The sequence below is a fragment of the Trachypithecus francoisi genome, unplaced genomic scaffold (genome assembly GCF_009764315.1).
Source record: "Trachypithecus francoisi isolate TF-2019V2 unplaced genomic scaffold, Tfra_2.0 Lachesis_group4, whole genome shotgun sequence".
NCBI classification, from domain to species: domain Eukaryota; kingdom Metazoa; phylum Chordata; class Mammalia; order Primates; family Cercopithecidae; genus Trachypithecus; species Trachypithecus francoisi.
Window position 1 is genome coordinate 102,689,660 of NW_022681469.1, and position 6,291 is coordinate 102,695,950.

The window sequence follows — 6,291 nt, forward strand, 5'->3', positions numbered from 1 at the left end:
TCTGTTCATATCCTTTGCCCACTTTTTGATGGGGTTGTTTGTTTTTTTCTTGTAAATTTGTTTGAGTTCTTTGTAGATTCTGGATATTAGCCCTTTGTCAGATGAGCAGATTGCAAAAATTTTCTCCCATTCTGTAGGTTGCCTGTTCACTCTGGTGGTAGTTTCTTTTGCTGTGCAGAAGCTCTTTAGTTTAATGAGATCCCATTTGTCAATTTTGGCTTTTGCTGCCATTGCTTTTAGTGTTTTAGACATGAAGTCCTTGCCCATGCCTATGTCCTGAATGGTACTACCTAGATTTTCTTCTAGGGTTTTTATGGTATTAGGTCTAACATTTAAGTCTCTAATCCATCTTGAATTAATCTTCGTATAAGGAGTAAGGAAAGGATCCAGTTTCAGCTTTCTACTTACGGCTAGCCAATTTTCCCAGCACCATTTATTAAATAGGGAATCCTTTCCCCATTTCTTGTTTCTCTCAGGTTTGTCAAAGATCAGATGGCTGTAGATGTGTGGTATTATTTCTGAGGACTCTGTTCTGTTCCATTGGTCTATATCTCTGTTTTGGTACCAGTACCATGCTGTTTTGGTTACTGTAGCCTTGTAGTATAGTTTGAAGTCAGGTAGCGTGACGCTTCCAGCTTTGTCCTTTTGACTTAGGATTGTCTTGGCAATGCGGGCTCTTTTTTGGTTCCATATGAACTTTAAAGCAGTTTTTTCCAATTCTGTGAAGAAAGTCATTGGTAGCTTGATGGGGATGGCATTGAATCTATAAATCACCTTGGGCAGTATGGCCATTTTCACGATATTGATTCTTCCTATCCATGAGCATGGTATGTTCTTCCATTTGTTTGTGTCCTCTTTGATTTCACTGAGCAGTGGTTTGTAGTTCTCCTTGAAGAGGTCCTTGACATCCCTTGTAAGTTGGATTCCTAGGTATTTTATTCTCTTTGAAGCAATTGTGAATGGAAGTTCATTCACGATTTGGCTCTCTGTTTGTCTGTTACTGGTGTATAAGAATGCTTGTGATTTTTGCACATTAATTTTGTATCCTGAGACTTTGCTGAAGTTGCTTATCAGCTTAAGGAGATTTTGGGCTGAGACAATGGGGTTTTCTAAATATACAATCATGTCATCTGCAAACAGGGACAATTTGACTTCTTCTTTTCCTAACTGGATACCCTTGATTTCTTTCTCTTGCCTGATTGCCCTAGCCAGAACTTCCAACACTATGTTGAATAGGAGTGGTGAGAGAGGGCATCCCTATCTTGTGCCAGTTTTCAAAGGGAATTTTTCCAGTTTTTGCCCATTCAGTATGATATTGGCTGTGGGTTTGTCATAAATAGCTCTTATTATTTTGAGGTACGTTCCATCAATACCAAATTTATTGAGCGTTTTTAGCATGAAGGGCTGTTGAATTTTGTCAAAAGCCTTTTCTGCATCTATTGAGATAATCATTTGGTTCTTGTCTTTGGTTCTGTTTCTATGCTGGATTACGTTTATTGATTTGCGTATGTTGAATCAGCCTTGCATCCCAGGGATGAAGCCCACTTGATCATGGTGGATAAGCTTTTTGATGTGCTGCTGAATCTGGTTTGCCAGTATTTTATTGAGGATTTTTGCATCGATGTTCATCAGAGATATTGGTCTAAAATTCTCTTTTTTTGTTGTGTCTCTGCCAGGCTTTGGTATCAGGATGATGCTGGCCTCATCAAATGAGTTAGGGAGGATTCCCTCTTTTTCTATTGATTGGAATAGTTTCAGAAGGAATGGTACCAGCTCCTCCTTGTACCTCTGGTAGAATTCAGCTGTGAATCCATCTGGTCCTGGACTTTTTTTGGTGGGTAGGCTATTAATTATTGCCTCAATTTCAGAGCCTGCTATTGGTCTATTCAGGGATTCAACTTCTTCCTGGTTGAGTCTTGGGAGAGTGTAAGTGTCCAGGAAATTATCCATTTCTTCTAGATTTTCTAGTTGATTTGCGTAGAGGTGTTTATAGTATTCTCTGATGGTAGTTTGTATTTCTGTGGGGTCGGTGGTGATATCCCCTTTATCATTTTTTATTGCGTCTATTTGATTCCTCTCTCTTTTTTTCTTTATTTGTCTTGCTAGCGGTCTGTCAATTTTGTTGATCTTTTCAAAAAACCAACTCCTGGATTCATTGATTTTTTGGAGGGTTTTTTGTGTCTCTATCTCCTTCAGTTCTGCTCTGATCTTAGTTATTTCTTGCCTTCTGCTAGCTTTTGAATGTGTTTGCTCTTGCCTCTCTAGTTCTTTTAATTGTGATGTTAGAGTGTCAATTTTAGATCTTTCCTGCTTTCTCTTGTGGGCATTTAGTGCTATAAATTTCCCTCTACACACTGCTTTAAATGTGTCCCAGAGATTCTGGTATGTTGTATCTTTGTTCTCATTGGTTTCAAAGAACATCTTTATTTCTGCCTTCATTTCGTTATGTACCCAGTAGTCATTCAGGAGCAGGTTGTTCAGTTTCCATGTAGTTGAGCGGTTTTGATTGAGTTTCTTAGTCCTGAATTCTAGTTTGATTGCACTGTGGTCTGAGAGACAGTTTGTTATAATTTCTGTTCTTTTAAATTTGCTGAGGAGTGCTTTACTTCCAATTATGTGGTCAATTTTGGAATAAGTGCGATGTGGTGCTGAGAAGAATGTATATTCTGTTGATTTGGGGTGGAGAGTTCTATAGATGTCTATTAGGTCCGCTTGGTGCAGAGATGAGTTCAATTCCTGGATATCCTTGTTAACTTTCTGTCTCGTTGATCTGTCTAATGTTGACAGTGGAGTGTTGAAGTCTCCCATTATTATTGTATGGGAGTCTAAGTCTCTTTGTAGGTCTCTAAGGACTTGCTTTATGAATCTGGGTGCTCCTGTATTGGGTGCATATATATTTAGGAGAGTTAGCTCTTCCTGTTGAATTGATCCCTTTACCATTATGTAATGGCCTTCTTTGTCTCTTTTGATCTTTGATGGTTTAAAGTCTGTTTTATCAGAGACTAGGATTGCAACCCCTGCTTTTTTTTGTTCTCCATTTGCTTGGTAGATCTTCCTCTATCCCTTTATTTTGAGCCCATGTATGTCTCTGCATGTGAGATGGGTCTCCTGAATACAGCAGACTGATGGGTCTTGACTCTTTATCCAGTTTGCCAGTCTGTGTCTTTTAATTGGAGCATTTAGTCCATTTACATTTAAGGTTAATATTGTTATGTGTGAACTTGATCCTGCCATTATGCTATTAACTGGTTATTTTGCTCGTTAGTTGATGCAGTTTCTTCCTAGCCTTGATGGTCTTTACATTTTGGCATGTTTTTGCAATGGCTGGTACCGGTTGTTCCTTTCCATGTTTAGGGCTTCCTTCAGGGTCTCTTGTAAGGCAGGCCTGGTGGTGACAAAATCTCTAAGCATTTGCTTATCTGTAAAGGATTTTATTTCTCCTTCGCTTATGAAACTTAGTTTGGCTGGATATGAAATTCTGGGTTGAAAATTCTTTTCTTTAAGAACATTGAATATTGGCCCCCACTCTCTTCTGGCTTGTAGAGTTTCTGCCGAGAGATCTGCTGTTAGTCTGATGGGCTTCCCTTTGTGGGTAACCTGACCTTTCTCTCTGGCTGCCCTTAAGATTTTTTCCTTCATTTCAACTTTGGTGAATCTGGCAATTATGTGTCTTGGAGTTGCTCTTCTGGAAGAGTATCTTTGTGGCGTTCTCTGTATTTCCTGAATTTGAATGTTGGCCTGCCCTACTAGGTTGGGGAAGTTCTCCTGGATGATATCCTGAAGAGTGTTTTCCAACTTGGTTCCATTTTCCCCCTCACTTTCAGGCACCCCAATCAGACGTAGATTTGGTCTTTTTACATAATCCCACACTTCTTGCAGGCTTTGTTCATTTCTTTTTCTTCTTTTTTCTTTTGGTTTCTCTTCTCGCTTCATTTCATTCATTTGATCCTCAATCGCTGATACTCTTTCTTCCAGTTGATTGAGTCGGTTACTGAAGCTTGTGCATTTGTCACGTATTTCTCGTGTCATGGTTTTCATCTCTGTCATTTCGTTTATGACCTTCTCTGCATTAATTAGTCTAGCTGTCAATTCTTCCACTCTTTTTTCAAGATTTTTATTTTCTTTGCGCTGGGTACGTAATTCCTCCTTTAGCTCTGAGAAGTTTGATGGACTGAAGCCTTCTTCTCTCATCTCGTCAAAGTCATTCTCTGACCAGCTTTGATCCATTGCTGGCGATGGGCTGCGCTCCTTTGCAGGGGGAGATGCACTCTTATTTTTTGAATTTCCAGCTTTTCTGCCCCGCTTCTTCCCCATCTTTGTGGTTTTATCTGTCTCTGGTCTTTGATGATGGTGACGTACTGATGGGGTTTTGGTATAGGTGTCCTTCCTGTTTGATAGTTTTCCTTCTGACAGTCAGGACCCTCAGCTGTAGGTCTGTTGGAGATTGCTTGAGGTCCACTCCAGACCCTGTTTGCCTGGGTATCAGCAGCAGAGGTTGCAGAAGATAGAATATTGCTGAACAGCAAGTGTACCTGTCTGATTCTTACTTTGGAAGCTTCCTCTCAGGGGTGTACTCCACCGTGTGAGGTGTGGGGTGTCAGACTGCCCCTAGTAGGGGATGTCTCCCAGTTAGGCTACTCAGGGGTCAGGGACCCACTTGAGAAGGCAGTCTGACCGTTCTCAGATCTCAACCTCCGTGTTGGGAGATCCACTGCTCTCTTCAAAGCTGTCAGACAGAGATGTTTGCGTCTGCAGAGGTTCTGCTGCCTTTTTGTTGTTGTTGTTGTTGTTGTTTTTTTTAGCTGTGCCCTGTCCCCAGAGGTGGAGTCTACAGAGACAGGCAGGTTTCCTTGAGCTGCTGTGAGCTCCACCCAGTTCGAGCTTCCCAGCGGCTTTGTTTACCTACATAAGCCTCAGCAATGGTGGGCGCCCCTCCCCCAGCCTCGCTGCTGCCTTGCGGTTCGATTGCAGACTGCTGTGTTAGCAATGAGGGAGGCTCCGTGGGCGTGGGACCCTCCCGGCCAGGTGTGGGATATATTCTCCTGGTGTGCCCGTTTGCTTAAAGCGCAATATTGGGGTGGGAGTTACCCGATTTTCCAGGTGTTGTGTGTCTCAGTTCCCCTGGCTAGGAAAAGGGATTCCCTTCCCTCTTGCGCTTCCCAGGTGAGGCAGATGCCTCGCCCTGCTTCAGCTCTTGCTGGTCGGGCTGCAGCAGCTGACCAGCACCGATTGTCCGGCACTCCCTAGTGAGATGACCCCAGTACCTCAGTTGAAAATGCAGAAATCACCGGTCTTCTGTGTCACTGGCGCTGGGAGTTGGAGACAGGAGCTGTTCCTATTCGGCCATCTTGCTCCGCCCCAATCTGATGGTTTTTCTTGTTTGTTTTTTGAGACGGAGTCTCGCTCTGTTGCCCAGGCTGGAGTGCAGTGGCATCATCTTGGTTCACAGCAACCTCTGCCTCCCAGGTTCAAGCAATTCTCCTGCCTCAGCTGGGATCTACAGGCATGTGCCAGCACGCCTGGCTAATTTTTTTGTATTTTTAGTAGAGATGGGGTTTCACCCTGTTAGCCAGGATGGTCTCAATCTCCTGACCTCGTGATCTGCCCACCTTGGCCTCCCAAAGTGCTGGGATTGCAGGCATGACCCACCATGCCCGGCCATCACCAACATTATTTCTAAGTGTTTTATTTATAATTGAAACACTATATATCGACATATATATGTGTGTGTATATATGTATATACACACATAAACACATACATATATGTATATATTATATATAATATGTATTGCATGATTGACTTTCTAATGGTGATACTGGTGGTTAGTTTTCTCTAGATATGTATTTTCATAATTAAATGAATATGTATGTGGTATTAATTGGCTTGTATAATGCCCTGTCAAAGAGATCTGAGGTGGTTTACAGAAAGGAAAATAAAAAACACCATGATGGAAAAAGCTGAAGATATCAGAAGAATGGAAAAATAAGGTCTGACAGATAAGATAAAGTCAGAAATAATAATTCTTCAAAAAATGTTGTGCTCCTTTTATGTACAGTAGCCAGAGGTGGGCTACAAAACAGTCTTGGATTTCCTTAACCAAACTAAAACAGAAAAATAAACAGACAAAAAAATGGGGGAGAAACACAATCAATTTTCAGAATAAATAAATCAGTTGCTCTGGAACAATCTAACCTTTCTTGGTAGCGATTTAAAAGAAATTTCTATTATGTGTCTTTATAAAGGGAATGTTACATGATATAGTAGACCATGGCTTTACATAGATATATG